The sequence below is a fragment of the Dioscorea cayenensis genome, unplaced genomic scaffold (assembly GCF_009730915.1).
Source record: "Dioscorea cayenensis subsp. rotundata cultivar TDr96_F1 unplaced genomic scaffold, TDr96_F1_v2_PseudoChromosome.rev07_lg8_w22 25.fasta BLBR01001242.1, whole genome shotgun sequence".
In the NCBI taxonomy this organism is placed as follows: domain Eukaryota; kingdom Viridiplantae; phylum Streptophyta; class Magnoliopsida; order Dioscoreales; family Dioscoreaceae; genus Dioscorea; species Dioscorea cayenensis.
The window spans coordinates 5648-23327 of NW_024087633.1; the positions used below are offsets into that span (position 1 = coordinate 5648).

The 17680-nt window shown below is 43.0% G+C and overlaps 2 non-coding genes across 2 annotated transcripts; one reads left to right on the forward strand and one right to left on the reverse strand.

Moving 5' to 3' along the window:
• The first annotated feature begins 6204 nt into the window (after window positions 1–6204).
• LOC120255915 lies at window positions 6205–6311 on the forward strand. The gene has a single exon (XR_005535140.1). It is a non-coding gene; the product is annotated as a small nucleolar RNA R71 (small nucleolar RNA).
• Window positions 6312–12496: 6185 nt separating this feature from the next.
• On the reverse strand, window positions 12497–12602 carry LOC120255917. Its single transcript, XR_005535142.1, has one exon. It is a non-coding gene; the product is annotated as a small nucleolar RNA R71 (small nucleolar RNA).
• Between the last annotated feature and the right edge of the window lie 5078 nt (window positions 12603–17680).

The following is a 17680-nucleotide window of genomic DNA, read 5'->3' on the forward strand; positions in this document are numbered from 1 at the left end:
AATATCTAACTTCTTACTCAATGATTCCACTTGAGCCGCCAACGAAGTCACTGCATCTATCTCATGGAGACCGGCCACCTTTTTCTTCTCCCTTACATTCCATTGGTAGCTGTTTAACCCCATTTCTTCAATTAATTGATGGGCCTCATCGTGGGTCTTGCTACCTAAGGTACCTCCCACCGTCGCATCCAAGAGTTGCTCTTTGTACTTAGATTCGCACTCATTGTAAAAGGTCTCGAACAATCATCCACTCCGAGAACTGCGGTTATGGGCACTTTCTCGTGAGCTCCTTGATCCTTTCCCCACATCTCAAATAGAGACTCCAATTCCAATTGTACAAAGGATGAGATCTCATTCCTAAGCTTTGCAGATTTTCTGGGAGGGAAATAACAGACTAGAAAAGCTTCTACCATCTCCTCCCATGTGGTAATTGGTGCTCTAGGTAATGAGTGTAGCCACTGCTTTTCTCTCCCTTTCAAGGAAAATGGGAAGGCTCTCAACTTGATGGCATCATCCGCTACCCCATTTATCTTCAGCATAACATAAACCTCAAGAAATTCCTCTATATGACTGTTTAGATCCTCATCGGTCAAACCATTAAACTGTGACGGATTGCTGCAATATATGGATGAATGCCGGCTTCAGCTCGAAGTTCTGAGCTATAATTGGGGGACGCACAATACTCGATTGTGTCCCCAATACTGAAGGTCTACCATAATCAGATAATGTCCGCTACTACTCATTCTTTTCTGCCATGTTTTCAGATTCTTCTACTTCCAAATCGGCTAGATAAGACTGTTTCTTGCACAAATTCTTTTCTCTTTTCTTCTAAGTGTACGCTCGAGCTCGGAATCTCCTTCAATCAAGATGGTAAGGTTCCCTCGGTCATAACCTCGTAGTCGCACTCTAAAAAAAGAAAGATAAAGAAATCAGAATGATGATAGGATAAGAAAATATAAAATAGAATGAATAAATAAATAGCTAAGAAAACAAAGTGCAAAGTATGTCTAAAAGCCTACTCCCCGGCAATGGCGCCAAAAACTTGACACGTCCGTATATGCGTGTAAATTGCAAGTGCACGTGTGTCGAAGTAATAATCCCAAATGAGTGGGTATCGTTTCCACAGAGAGTAGGGAATAAAGACACTTGAGTTGTTTCTTCATTAATGTGGAAGATGAATAGTTATATGTGTGACAAGATTCAATTCTCAGAAGCAAAAACAACAAGAAAGAGAGCACAAGTAAAGGAGAAGGTAAGGCAATCGATAAAGATGGGGTACCCGGATATTGTTCTGTTTAGGACAATCATTTCAAGTGCAAGAAACCTATATTATGCTTCCTAATTAATGCAATAGTTAGTCAAGGAAATCCTTAATTACATAGTCTCAAATCTAAGGTCAACCAGGCCTAACTCTATACATGTCTCGGAGGAGAAATCTAACAATCTCAACACCTTGAACTCATATAGAATTGTAATGAGCTCTAGGGAGTCAAACTGATAAACCCTATTCCTATGTATAGACCTAACCCTTTGGTCCAGGTGAAAGATCCCTAGCCACAATTAAGCCCTAGCTGCTAAAATCACTTCAACGCTTCACTCTGTTACACTCAAAACTAAGCCCAAGCGAAAGGTCATCCCTAAGCCCATTCACTCTACTATGGCCGCAAAGAACTCTTGGAACGTGGAGGTAGGATAGATCACACCGGAGGGGAAAGGGGGCGCTCCGCTGCCTCTCGACTCACCCTCTCAGTCCTCTCCAGTCTAGCTTTGTCTACTCTCATGGTGTGACACTCACTCACAAGAGTTACCAAGAAAAACTCTCAACCCTAGTGTCACTCTAGGGGAAGTATTCAAATAATCAAGCATACAAGATTGGAACTCATAATAAACATCAATTAATTGAAAGCATAATAAAGAGATTCAATCAAACAAATACATCCTATTGTTCACAAATACCCAAGTACCAACTAGGTGTTTAGGTCTCCATGTAGCTATATACAATCAATGAAATCGAATGTAAAAACAAAGCATCCATAGAAAAACCTTCTTCCAAACGGCGCATGATGTCTTGTGGAGAGTCCTTTACCTATCGCAAGGGTCCCTTTATCCGGCCTTGGATACACCTCGCCAGATCGGTGCCGACGAAAGCTCTCCCACTAACCTTCTTCCAAACAATGCACGATGTCAGAACCCTAGAACCTCTACAAAGCCTAGCCAATACCTCTCAAAATCCTAGCCGTAGCCTTCTCTCAAGTTGGGGAAAAGATGGAGAAAAGAATGCTAAAATCGGGGCTGAAATCGGCTTTTAAAGGGCTGGAATCGGAATTTCACACGCCCGTGTGAGCGCCCCTGTGGATTTTTCACACGGGCGTGTGGAATTTCCACACGGCGGTATGGATTCTTTGTTTTTCTGTTTTCTCGGCCGGCTCTGAACAGTGCTGGTATAGTATTCTTGCTACAGTTCTTGCTATAATACCCTACTACAGTACCGGCCCAAAATACTCCCGAATCCAAGCTTTCATCGAGGTAATACAAACGGGCACACGTTTGCGTCGTGGATCTCTTTGCTTCTTCAATAACAGACATGTTGGTGGAGATGTTGTTCTATATGAACAAGTCGGAATGCTTGAATGTGACTTCCCTTGTGCCCCTCCAAATAGTTGTGCTAACTCGAACATGAGGAGGTTGGCACACATTCCCACATCTCGAATCTGACCTATGTCTTCATGTTTGAACTTTAGCAAGATTTTTTCCAAATTAGTGCATTACGACCCACATTGGCTTCTTTCTCTCATATTCAGCCTCACAACCCTACCTGCATGAAAGTAACATAAATACACACATATTAGTGTTAAAACTCGAGAAAATTAATGCTCAAGACAAGGAAAGAACACTTTGTATTCTTATTGCACAAGGACTTATCGTCTTCTTTGACAGAGGTGTCATAATCTGCAAAAATTGAAAGAGAGTCGATCAAACAAGTTAAGTAAAGATAGCTGCAGAAATCCATATGGTCGTGCGGAATTTTCGTATGCCCGTGTGGATCCACGGGGCATGAACAAACACACGGCCACTCCTCAAACTTATCAAATACACCATTATAACGCTTCTACTTCGTTCAAAATATAGATAAACATTCTAATTGAAGAAAGGAAGCATTATTGACTAGTTTCATCGATGAAAATCATGAATTTGTGAAGGGAATCAAAGATAGGGCTTACCATCGATTTGAGATGAGAAAGCTTTGATAACGGCCAGAAAACCAAGCAAAATCCTTCCAAGTTAGAGATACGAGGTCGGAAAACAATATATGAGTGCTCTCAGTTAAATGCAGAATATGAGAGTGAAGGGAAGTGATAATCCTTTTAAAAGGACTCGAGCCTCTTGGCGTTCTGTACATCCGCAAGAGCATGTGGAAATTACGAACACCCGTGCGTCTCCACATGAAAGCCTCACAAGGGCAGATGTACGCCCCTGTGCTGTATCGGGAAAACACTCACTAACTCTAAATGCTCTCGCACGGGCGTGCGAAAAATACCCAAGCCCGTGCACCCGTCCCACAGGGCCAGCCGCACGCCCCTATGGTTGCTCTTGATATCCGAGAAAAAATTGCTAAGTGTTCCTCACGCCCGTGCAGAAATTCTGCACGGGCATGGACATTCACAGGCCCAACTCACAGGGGCAAGCGCACGCCCCTGTGTCTTCTTGGGATGGAGAGAGCTCCTCTATAGAGATTCGCACGGGCATGCGGAAATTACCCACGCCCGTGCGATTTTCACAAGGTCGCCCACAGGGGCGAGTCCACGCCCCTGTGTGCTTTCGGGATAATCTGCCAATCTCTGCAGGAATTCACACGCCCGTGCAGAAATTACCCACGATCATGTGAGAATCACATGGTCATTCACAGGGGCGAGTCCATGCCCCTATGCCTTTTTGGATGAGCTCGTAATATAAATTCACGGGCGAGCAAAAATTCCACACGCCCATGTGTTTTCTTTGGATGCCTTAGAAAATTCTACAGGCTCTGCAGAAAATTCCTGAAAATGTTTACACACTCAAAACCTACCCTAATATGCAAATTTTACTAGTGAAAAACATGAGAAATAGCTCAAATGACCCAACTTCGCCAAATTCACTTGAAAACACACGATGACAATTCAAAACCCACAATAAAATCGCAGCACAGGTATATAAAAATCAAGACACTAATACTTAACGCTTTATTCATGCACACACTAAACTACTAAACTATGAAAACAGTAAACAGTTGGGTTGCCTCCCAAGAAGCGCTTATTTAACGTCACTTAGCTTGATGTACCTTGTCTTACCTCACGGGGGCTCATAGATGAATGTTTACCTCTTACCCATGGCTTGGAAGCATGATGAGCAAAATCTCTTGAGGGTAGACTGTGTATTATCGGGCTTGGGACCACCTAACAGTGGTTCATCCAACTTCTTCGGTTCACGCACGTCTCCAACAGCCTTGGAGAGTTTCCGGTGGCTGGTAGTTCTTCCATCGAACCAAGCATCATTACTTCTTCATTATCCTCCTCTTGGTCAAACAAGCCTTCGTATGGATCTAGATTAAACATTTCCTGCATGTATTCATCAACAATCTCATCAATAACATCTAGAAAATACAAAGTATCATCGAAATCAAGAGAATGCCTCATGGCTTCAGCAAGGCGATATGTGAGCTTCTCATCTCCGACTCTCAATGTTAGCTCTCCGCCATCAATGTCAATCAGGGCTTTAGAAGTCCGCAAGAACGGCCTCCCAAGTATCAAGGGTACATCTACATCCTCATCGACATCTAGCACTACAAAGTCAACCGAAAAAATGTACTTGTCCATCTTAACAAGTACGTCTTCGATGATGCCGCTCAGATGTCTCACCGTTCGATCTGCCAATTGCAAAGTCATCAGAGTAGGCCTAGGCTCACCCAAGCCTAGCTTTTGAAAGAAGGTGTATGGCATGACGTTGATACTGGCCCCTGAGTTCGCCAATGTAATTTCTTCACTTAGATTGCCAATATTACATGAAACGATGAAGCTTCCCGGTTCTTTCTTCTTGTTCGGCATGTTCTCTTACAAAACCACTGAGCAAGATGCATCTAAAATCACTAAAGCACTCTCCTCTAAGTTCCTCATGTTGGTCAACAAGTCTTTCAAGAATTTTGCATACTTAGGCATTTGAGCCAATACCTCAACACAAGGAATATTGATGTGGAGTAGTTTGAACAAACTCAGGAACTTCTTGTACTGTTCATCCCCTTGGTTATTCTTCAATCTAGAGGGATAAGGGATTCTTGGCTTGAAAGGTGGGGATGTCACCTCTTTCTCTTTACTTGCTCCCTTCTCAACCTCTATAACCTCAGGTGTGTGCTCATTTGGTTTCTCACTCGAAAGCTTACCCTCAAGCTCACGACCACTTCTCAAAGTGATCACTTTCACATGCTCTCTAGGGTTGGTCTCAGTGTTACTCGGCAAGCTTGCTTGTGGCCTTTTCGATAAGGACTTCGCAATATGCCCTACTTGATTTTCAAGATTATGCAAAGAGGCGGTGTGGTTACGAAGTGTAGCCTCAACTGATTGACACCTTGTATCAGATGATTGCACAAACCTAGTTAAGGCCTTCTCTAAATAATTTATTCAGGTCTCCAAACCTGAAACTCGGTTCTCCATGTTTGGGGCTTGCTGTTGTTGTTGGATACCCAGTGGCCCCATGGCCTTTTGTGGACCTTGGTTGCTCCACGAGAAATTGAGATGACTCTTCCACCCCGGATTGTAGGTGTTGCTGTATGGATTTCCTTGATTCCTCATGCCATTACCCACAAAATTGACATTCTCAACCGAAAATGCATCACCAATAGATTATGCCAACTCGGCGGGAGTATGTCCTCCACCACACCCGGTGCAAGTAGTCACATCTGCCACTCTATTCGAAGTTAGGAGATCTAACTTCTTATTCAATGATTCCAGTTGAGCCGCTAATGAAATTACTGCATCTATCTCATGGAGGCCGGCCACCTTTTTTTTCCTCCCTGACATTCCATTAGTAGCTATTTAACCCCATTTCTTCAATTAATTGTCGAGCCTCACCGGGGTCTTGTTACCTAAGGTACCTCCTGCTGTTGCATCCAAGAGTTGCCTTATACTCAGATTCAGACCGTTGTAACAGGTCTAAACAATCATCCACTCCGGGAATCCTTGTTGCGGGCACTTTCTCAGGAGCTCCTTGAACCTTTCCCACGTCTGAAATAGAGACTCCAATTCCAACGGTACAAAGGACGAGATCTCATTCCTAAGCTTTGTGGATTTTTCGGGAGGGAAATATCGGGTAAGAAAAGCTTCTACCATTTCTTTCCATGTGGAATCGAGGCTCTAGGTAATCAATGTAGCCATTACTTCGCTCTTCCCTTTAAGGAAAATGGGAACGCTCTCAACGTGATGGCATCATCCGTCACCCAGTTTATCTTCAGCATATCGCACACCTCTAGAAAGTTCTCGACATGTGGATGAATGCCGACTTAAGATTGAAGTTCTGGGCTGTAATCGGGGGACGCACAATGCTCGATTGTGTCCCCAATACTGAAGGTCTGACATAATCGGATAATGTCCGCTATTGCTCATTCTGTTCTGCCATGTTTACAGATTCTTCTACTTCCAAATTAGCTAGATTAGATTATTCTTGCACAGGTGCTTTCCCTTTTTTTCTCAGTGTATGTTAAAGCTCGGGATTTCCTTCAATCAGTATGGAGGGGTTACCTTGGGTCACAACCTGGAGCTACACCCAAAAAGAAAGAAAAAAATTAGAACGATGATAGAATAAGAAAATATGAAATAGAATGAATAAAAGAATAGCTAATAAAACAAAGTGCAAAGTATCTCTAAACTCCTACTCCACAGTAACGGTGCCAAAAACTTGACACGTCCGTATATGTGTGTAAACCGCAAGTGCACGGGTGTCGAAGTAATAATTCCATATGAGTGGGTATCGTATCCATAGAGAGTAAGTAATAAAGACACTTGAGTTGTTTCTTAACTAATGTGGATGATGAATAGTGATAAGTGTGACAAAATATGAAATAACAAAAATAAAAACTACCAGATAGAAGGCACAAGTAAAGGTGAAGCTAAGGCAATCGATAAAGATGGAGTACCCAGATATCCATCCACCTATGACAATCATTTCAAGTGCAAGAACCCTATATTATACGTCCTAATTGATGCAACAGTGAGTCATGAAATTCCTTAATTACATGATCCCAAATCTAAGGTCAACCATGCCTAACTCTATACATGTCCCGGAGGAAAGATTGAATAATCTCTCAACCGCACACTCGCATAGAATTGCAATGAGCTCTCGGGATTCCAAGTGTTAAACCCTATTCCTATATATAGACCAAACCCTTTGATCCAGGTGAAAGATCCCTAGCCACAATTAAGCCCTAGATGATAAAATCACTTCAACGCTTCACTCCGTTGCACTCGCAACTAAGCCCCAGTGGAAGGTCATCCCTTAGCCCATTCACTCTACTATGGCCGCAAAAAACTCTTGGAACGTGGAGGTAGGATAGATCACACCGGAGGGAAAAGGGGATGCTCCGCTACATCTCGACTCACCCTCTCAACCCTCTCCAATCTAGCTTTGTCTAACTCTCATGGTGTGTCACTCACTCACAAGAGTTACCAATAAGAACTCTCAACCTTAGTGTCACTCTAGGGGAGTATTCATACAATCAAGTCTCCAAGATTGGAACTCATAATAAACATCAATTAATTGAAAGCATAATAAAGAGATCCAATGAAACGAATACATCCTAGCGTTCACAAATACCCAAGTACCCACTAGGAGTCCTCTACTCATCACAATGGTCCCTTTGTCCGGCTTAGGATACATCTCGCCGGATCGATGCCGACGAAAACTCTCCCACTAACCTTCTTCCAAACGGTGCACGATGTCTGAGCCGTAGAACCTGTACAAAGCCATAGTCAATATCTCTTAAAACCCTAGCCGTCGCCCTCTCTCAAGTTGGGGAAAAGATGGAAAAACAAATACTGAAATCGGGGCTGGAATATGCTTTTATAGGGCTGGAATCAGAAATCCACATGCCCATGTGGGTGTTCCTGTGGATTTTTCACAGGGGCTTGTTGAATTTCCAAACGCCCGTGTGGATTCTCTATTTTCCTATTTTCTCGAGCGGATGTAAATAGTGCTGCTACAGTATCTTTGCTACAATGTTTTCTATAGTACCCTGCTACAGTGCCGTCCTGAAATACTCCGGAATCCATACTTCCATCGAGGTAACACAAACGGGCACAGGTTTACATCGTGGATCGCCTTGCTTCTTCAATAACGGACATGTTGGTGGAGATCTTGTTCTATATGCACTAGTCAAAATACTTGAATGCGACTGCCCTTGTGCCCATCCAAATAGTTGTTCTAACTCAAGTACGAGGAGGTTGGCACACATACCTGCATCTGGAACCCGACATATGTCTTCGCGTTTGAACCTTTAGCAAGATTTCCTACAAAATTAGTGCATTACGACCCACATTGGCTTCTTTCTCTCATAATCGGCCTTACAACCCTACCTGCATAAAAGTAACATAAATACACCCATATTAGCGTTAAAACCCGAGAAAAGTAATGGTCAACAAAAGGAAAGAACACTTCGTCTTCTTATCGCACAAGCACTTATCAAGCATTCTACATTATTCTTGTTTTTAATTATTTTATTTCTGTCTCCAATAGGGTTTGAGGTGATGGATGTTGTATTGGTCGGCACAATTCTGAGCCTGGACAAGGGTAACATCATCACCCTTATCAGCCCATCTATGAAACCATTGGAGTACTGGTATTCATACACTCTTTCAATTTCTTATTATATTTGACTACACTTGTGCATGCATACTGATAAGTGCTTGGGTAAAAATGTTTTATATGTGTTTAACATACATTGATCATCATTTTATATATGGTTTATGGCTCATTTCGTGTATTGGGTGTTCTTTTGTGCCAATAGGTTGTAGATGCCGTGAAGAGGTAAAAGGAAGCAAAGATAGGCTAGAAAGGCACGATGATGAGAGCTCTTGTGTAATTCGATGTCTACTACACAAGAGCAGTTCACAGACGTGGGAATGTGTGCCAACTTCCAAGCAAATTCAAGTTAATTCTCTAGTGGAAGGGCATGAAGGCAGTCACATCCTCGTGTTCCTCCTCTTTGTGAAGAATGCATGACCTCTCAAATACGCGTTGATGAAGAAAAGTCTTCTAGCCAACCATGTGATCGTGTGCCCGATTATGTGGCCTCAAGAGGAAGAATATTTCGACCAAGATGGAGGAAAACACTATAGCAAAGTATGTAGCAAAATTATGTAGCAATGTTACTGTAGCAGTACTATAGCATAATTAATGTTTACGTGTCCGCGTGGAAATTCCTGCAGCCCACAAGGGCAGGTGAGGGTACGTGATTGTCACAGGTTTGAGCTATAAATAGGCCATTTTCCCTATTTTTCAGGGACTTTTGGCTGATCTTTGAGCGAATACTTGGAGGGTAAGTCAACTAGGGTTTGAGGAGGAGGTCTTTGCCAATTTGGGGGAAGTTCTTCACCAACTTTGATAGGTTCCTTCACCATCATAGCACTTGGGGAGCCATTGGTGACCTAGCTTCGAGAGTAACCCTTCTAGACATGGAACTACCTATCAAGGCCAATCCGCACAAATTCAATGGGGTTTTTATCTATGGGTTGTATTACTTTTTCATTGTATCCATCATTGGTTTGTAACTAGGCCCATGGAGGGGGCTAAACCTTAGTAGGCATTTGGGTATGTGAACCCTAGGATCTATGATTTTGTATTGATTTTCTCTATGTTCCTAGTTAATCAGAGTTGATTTCAGTTTTAACATTACGATTTCATTACTTGCATATGTTGTTGATCTTTGTGATTGATATACATTTCTGGATGTATTATTTTGATGTGAGAGGTTTCCATTAGAGTTAGAATTTCAAGGTTAAAGAGGGTTGAGAGGGTGAGCCATGAGGTAGTGGAGTGTCCCCTTCCCCCTCCAATTGATTGTTTCCTATCGCCGTATGCCTTATTCTCTTTGCAACCATATTTTGTGTGAGGCGTGAGATTGCTCGATGTGTCCGCCGGAGCCTTGTAGGGGGTTAGAGATCCTTCGCCAGGAAATAGGGTTGGATCTACATTTAGGAATTGGTCTCACTCTTAGGTATCCCTAGAGTTTAGTGCGGTCATATAGGCTGTGAGGTGTTGAGATTGTGTGATTTCTCTACCGGAACCTTATAGAGGACTAGTACCGGTTGCTTGGAGACAAGGACCGGTTGTTCTTGGATTACCTCGACTCAATAGACTTGGTTTAGGAGTATTTATTGAACTTTGAGCCTCATGAGAGATACTGTAAATTCGACTACCCAACCGGGGTAATTATTACTTCGACACCCGTGCACATGCGGTTTACACGCATATTCGGACGTGTCACATACATACATTGAAGACAACATACATCTTTAAGTTTGGGAAGGGAGTGTGTGATTTCTTTGCTTTGTGCTATATTATGCTATATTGTGATTTTTTTTTAAATGGTGCTTGTACTTTATGTACATGCCAGTGTTGACCTATGAAGGCATTACACTTACTTGTTAGTGTTTCTTTGGTCTAGTGACATGATATATTAGATTAGCATTCTATTTTTTTATTTTTTTATTTTTTTGCTTCTTAAGAGTTTCACTGCTTTGCAAGTTTTTGCTCTATCTTGTGTCCCTCTTGAGTTCACCTTGCACCTTATCTCTAGAATGTGATGCGTTATAGTAGGGGTATCATTAGTGTTAGTTATTTTCTTGTTTTAGTTAAAATATGTTTACAATAAAAAGAGCTACTGATAAGTGTTTGTGTGATAAGAATGCGAAGTGTTCTTTCCTTATGATGAGCATTACTTTTATCAGGTTTAGCGCTAATATGTGTGCATTTATGTTACTTTCATGCATATAGGGTTGTGAAGCCGAATGTTAGAGAAAGAAGATAATGTAGATGGTAAATATACCATTTGGAGGAAATTTTTAGAAGGATCAAACCCGTAGACATAAGTCGGGTTCAAGATGAGAGAATGTGTGCCAACCTCCTCATATTCAAGTTAACACAATGATTTAGACGGGCACAAAGGCAGTCACATTCAAGAATTCATGCTTGTGCATGTATAGCAAGATCTCCACCAATGTAGCCATTTATTGAAAGAGAAAAGCGATCTACGACGTAAACGTGTGCCCGTTTATGTTACCGAGATGAGAACATGGATTCGGGAGTATTTCGGGCCGGTATTGGAGCAATTCATTGTAATAAACACTGTAGCAATTCATTGTAGCAGATACTGTTCACAGCTGGCCGAGAAAAGTAATTTTTAGATAATCCACTCGGGTGTGTGGAAATTCGACACGTCTGTCCGTTAATTGCATAGGCCCTTGTGGTGAATCCACAGGGGCGTGTGGATTCCCGATTCCAGCCATATTTAAGTCTAATTTCAACCCTAATTTCAGCATTCTTTTCTCCATCATTTCCCCAACTTGAGAGAGGGTGGTGGCTAGCGTTTTGAAAGATATTGGCTAGGGATTGGGAGAGGTTCTATAGCTCCGATATCACGATCTGTTTGGAAAAAGGTTAGTGGGAGAGATTTCGTCGGCACCGATCCGACGAGGTATATCCTGAGCCAGACAAAGGGACCCTTGGACGAGTAGAGGCTTCTCCACAAGACCATCATCACGACTATCATGGGGATTTTCTATGGATTACCTATTTTTACATTCGATTTCATTAATTATAACTAGCTCCATGGAGAGCTAAACCCGGAGTGGGTACTTGGATTTGAGAACCCTAGGATGTATTTGTTTCATTAAACCTTGTTATTATGCTTTCATTAATTGATGTTTTATTTGAGTTCCAATCTTGAATGCTTGATTGATTGAATGCTCCCTTAGAGTGACACTAGGGTTGAGAGTTCACCTTGGTAACCCTCGTTAGTGAGTGACACACCACGAGAGTTAGACAAAGCTAGATTGGAGAGGGTTGAGAGGGTGAGTCGAGAGGTAGCGGAGCATCCTCTTTCCCTTCTGGTGTGATTTATCCTACCTCCATTTCCTTGAGTTCTTTATAGTCCTTGAGTATTGTGTGACCCCCGATTACAGCTCCAAACTTCGAGCTGAAGCCAGCATTCATCCAAATGATTCAGCAATCAGCGCAGTTTAATGGTTTGGCCGATGAGAACCACAACAACCATATAGAGAACTTCTTGGAAGTTTGTGATATGCTGAAGATTAATGGTGTATCGGATGATTCTATTAGATAGAGGGCTTTCCCATTCTCTCTCAAGGGAAAAACAAGCAGTGGCCACATTCTTTGCACAAGGCCTCCATCACGACGTGGAACGAGATGGTCAAAGCTTTCCTTGCTAGATACTTTCCTCCAGGGAAGTCGGCCAAGCTTCGCAATGAGATATCATCGTTTGTGCAGATGGAGTTAGAGGCAGTGTTTGAGACATGGAAGCGCTTCAAGGATCTTTTGCGGAGGTACCCACAGCACGAATTTAACGAATGGATGATTATTTAGACTTTCTACAATGGGTTGATTCTGAGTACAAGGCAGTTGTTAGATGCCGCCGCAGGAGGTACAATGGGGAGTAAAACCCCAGAAGAAGACCGACAGTTTGTAGAAGACATGGCCATGAACAGTTATCAGTGGAATGCACAAGAAAGAAAAAAATGTGGCCGGACTCCGTGAAATAGATGCAGTAACTTCATTGGCAGCTCAAGTGGAATCGTTGAGTAAGAAGTTAGACCTTCTAACTTATAATAGAGTGGCGGTCGTGACTACTTACACCAAGTGTGGTGGAGGACATGCTCCCTCTGATTGCCTGATCTCTCTTTGTGATGCATCTTCAATGGGGAAAGTCGATTTTGTGGGTAATGCAATGAGGAACCAAGGAAATTCATATTGCAACACTTATAATCCGGGTTGGAAGAGTCATCCTAATTTTTCGTGGAGCAACCAAGGACAGCAAAAGGCCATGACACCACCGGGTTTCCAACGACAACAAGCCCCAAACATGGAGAACCGAGTTTCATGCTTGGAAACCCGAATGACTAATTTAGAGAAGGCCTTGACTAGATTTGTGCAATCGGTGAATACAAGGTTTCAATCAGTCGAGGCTACACTTCGCAACCACACCACTTCTTTGCACAATCTTGAGAATCAAGTGGGGCAAATTACGAAGTCTTTATCAGAAAGATCACAAGGAAGCTTACCATGTAATACCGAAACCAATCCTAGAGAGCATGTGAAGGCGATCACTTTGAGATGTGGTCGTAAGGTTGAGGGTTGGCTTTCGAGTGAGAAGCCCAATGTAGACGCACCCGAGGTCATAGAGGTTGAGGAGAGAGCAAGCAAAGAGAAGGAGATGGCACCCCCACCTTTCAAACAAAGAATCCCTTATCCCTCCAGATTGAAGAATGACCAAGGGGATGAACAGTACAAAAATGTCCCGAGTTTGTTTAAGCAACTCAAAATCAATATTCCCTTTATTGAGGCATTGTCTCAAATGTCTAAGTATGTAAAATTCTTGAAGGACTTGTTGACCAACAAGAGAAAGTTGGAGGAGAGTGCTTCAGTGATCTCAGATGCCTCTTGTTCGGCGGTTTTGCAAAAGAATATCCCGAACAAAATGAAAGACCCCGGAAGTTTCATCATACCGTGCAACATTGGCAATTTGGGTGACGAAATGGCATTGGCAGACTCAGGGGCCAGTATCAACGTCATGCTATATTCTTTCTTTCAGAATCTAGGCTTGGGAGAGCCTAAGCCCACTCGGATGACATTGCAATTGGCGGACCGAACGGTGAGACGTCCGAGGGGCCTCATTGAAGACGTGCTTGTTAAGGTGGACAAGTACCTTTTTCCTGTTGACTTTGTAGTGTTGGATGTTGATGAGGATACGGATGTTCCTTTGATACTTGGGAGGCCATTCTTGCGCACTTCTAAGGCATTAATTGACATGGAAGGCGGGGAGCTAACACTGAGGGTTGGAGATAATAAGCTCAGATACCGCCTCGCCGAAGCCATGTGGCATTCTCTCGACTTTGATGATACTTTGTATTTTCTAGACACTACTGATGAGATTGTTGATGATTACATGCAGGAAATTGATAAACACCTAAATGTACGTATTTTATACGTATTGATCTTGTATTATTTGTGTATATCTTAATGAATTGATGCTCGTTTAAGTATAAATTGGTTATTTCGGTGTTGCAGTTCTTAAAAGAGTCGAACGAAGCTCATAAATGCAAATTGGATGAATTCGACACCAAAAATGGCATTTTTGGGGTTCCAAACGACTATAGCGTGCATCGTAGCGCATCGTAGCGAAGGGGTCACTATCCATGCTGCGGCATTTGGTTAGGGCGCCACGGGCTCCATGCGCCCCATGGATGCCCGTGAGGTTCTGTCGGAATTTCACAAGACATGGTACTCGTAGCAAATTCATCGTAGCACCGGCACATTTTCTTGGCAAAACGCCAGTGAGCTTCACGGGCTCCATGGCCCGCATGGAGCCCGTATGGACCTGACGGGATATGAAAGGAGGCTGATTTTCTAGGGCAGGGAGAGCTTTTTGGAGGGGCAGTTCTTTCCCTTGGGCCTCTTAGGCCGCCGGCCCCTCTTCTTGCCGGCGATCTACTATGCAAGACTTCATCAAGAGGGAAGCAAGTTTTGGAGGAGAAGATTGGGAGAAGATCCTAGGCATCGAAGGCATCATTTGAAGGGAGATCTCTTCAAATCTTCAAGATCTTCACCATACAAGGGGATCTAAAGATAGAGGGAGTAGTTCTTACTTCTTTTCTTGTTTATTTCTTCCTTGGATTTGTATGAGTGGTCCTCTTTCATGAGGCACTAACTTATTTGTGATTTGGATATGATGAACTCTAGGGTTGATTGTTTGTAATTTGGATGATCATCTTTATTGATGTATTGTTGGATGTTGTATTTCTTTTATGGAATCTTGTAGTTTGTGGTTCAAGCCTTGTGTACTTTGACGTGTTGATTTGCATGAGAACTCAGTATTTCAACTCCCTACGTTGTACTTGGTTGCGTGACCATCGCCCTTGTACTAGACACACTTGGCTTGGAAGGGATCTATATACAAATACACCGTGACCATCGGGTATTTTGTACCCCTCCGAAAGAATTAGAGTTGCACCTAGTTTTGAGTATCGACCACGATTAGAGATTTCCCGAGTGTAATGCGATCATATACGAGGATTTGGGCGTAGGCGATTCTCGACCCAATACTTGTATGGGATTAGGGTTCAATTGCCGTGACCATCAGGTTGAGCTAATTTAGGATTCTCTTGGACCAACTACCATCTCGCATTTCATCTTAAATTTAGGACCTAATGACAACCCTAGGGGGATTTGTTGTCCAAATCACTTCCTTCACTGTTTGATTCTCCCTTGAGCTTGTATTGTGTGTAGTAGTACCCCGGATTTCATTGGAGTTAATTCTTTCTCTTTCTATAATTACTATTTATTTTTGGGAGTGTTAGGCTAGGAAATAGACGAAAGGAAAGTAATAGTAGCTCCTTGGGCCCTGGGAATACGACCCTCTCGTGCTCGCACGAGAGGTATTACTTGGCGACCCGTGCGCTTGCGGATCTCACATCAGAAATGTTCAACCCAGACCCAGCTGAAGGTTTGTTCGACCAAGAGGTCGACAATGAAGAAGTGACGATACTTGGTCCAACGGAAGAAGTGCCCTCTACTTAGGGGATCATGAAGAAGGTCCTTCAGAAGATGAAGAGGTCAAGGAGATGCCACCGGAAACGCCTCAAGGCTGTTGGAGAGGTGCATGAAACGAACGAGTTGGATGAACCTCTGCTAGGTGGTACCAAGCCCGATAATTCCCAATCTACCTTCAAGAGACTTTGCTCATCATACTTTCAAGCTATGGGTAAGAGGGCAACCTTCATCTATGAACCCCCGTGAGGTAAGGGAAGATATTTCAAGCTTAGTGACGTTAAACAAGTGCTTCTTGGTCGGCAACATAAGTGTTTATTGTTTTTCTAGTGTTTAGTAGTGTTTGCATGAATAAGGTGTCTAGTGTTGGTGTCTATATGTTTTGAATACTATTGTTATGAGTTTTCCATTGATTTTCGGTGCTTACGTTTGTTTTTAATGTGTTTAGCAAAGTTGGTTGGTCGTTTGTGCATGTTTTGTGTTTTTTTCTAGTGTATTTTGCATGTTAGACGTAGGCTCTGAGTGTATCTATGTGGTCATGAATTTTCTGTAGAGCCTGTAGAGTTTTCAAAGGCATCTAGAGAAAACGCACGGGCATGTGGAATTTCCACACACCCGTGAGTCTCTACTGAGAGCTCATCCAGAGAAGGTACAAGGGCATGGAATTGTCCCTGTGAACGGCCTTGTGAATTTCGCATGCTCGTGTGTAATTTCTGCATAGGCGTGCGTCTTCCTGTAGAGACTTAGCCATTTTTCCCGAGACCACACAGGGGTGTGGACTCAGCCCTGTCGGCGAACCTGTAACAAATGCATGGGCGTAGGTACTTTCCGCACGCCCTTGTGGATCTCTGCAGAAGAGCTCTCCTTCATCTCGAGAAGACACAGGGCCGTGCGATTTCCGCTGTCAGTTGGACCTGTGAATGTCCACTGTCTGCGAAATTTCGCACAGGCGCACTGTAAACACTTAGTGATTTTTCTCGGTTGTACAAAGAAGCCCGCGAGGGCGCATGGATCGCTCCTATGGATCGGGCGTACGGGTGTGGATATTTTCCGCACGCCCGTGCGGATGCTTTCAGAGACATAGAGTGGCATCCAGAGAGTGCACATGGGCGTGTGTTTGTCCCTATGAATCTCTCTGGTGGAGGCACTGCGGAGTGGAGTAATTTCTGCACCCCGTGTGGATGCGCAAAATTCCAAGAGACACGAGTTTTTCTTTAAAATCTTCTTGAATTCTTTTCTCCTTCACTTCCAATCACTCAAAAAACCACTCTTGATCAATTTCCTGACCTCTCACCGCTGTTTTAGCGGGATTTCTAGTCAATTTCTACGCCGAATTTGAGGTTTTCATACCCATTTCATCGGTAAATCTTTTAATCTCTCTCATTTGCCAATCCTTGTTTTTAGTGGATTAAAAGTCTTGAGTTGCGACAACTTTCACTTTATAATGGTTTACGCATGTTTAGAAAGCGTTTAATCATGGTTTAAAGTTGTATTTTTGGAGTATTGACATGCAGCCGTGCGATTTTCACGCCACGTAGATCCACACGGGCGTGGAGAATTTCTTTAGGCCTGTGTGGAATTCTACATACTGTTTCTAGAGCTTCGTTGATCGTTTTCTCGTCAATTCTTACAGATATGCACCTCGTTCGAAGAAGCATGAAGTTAAGCGTCCCAAAGAAACTCCACTTGAGCTAATACATATGGAGTTCTTGAATCCCATGCATCAGGCTTGATTTGAGAGATTATCAGCACTCAGTTTTGGTCAATTCGCTTTATGGATTTGAAAGTGCTGAGAGAGATTTGGCGGGGTGATGAGCTAGCCGATGAGATTGATGAGATTCTAGCGTGGGAAAGATTTCAAGTAGATTATTGACTA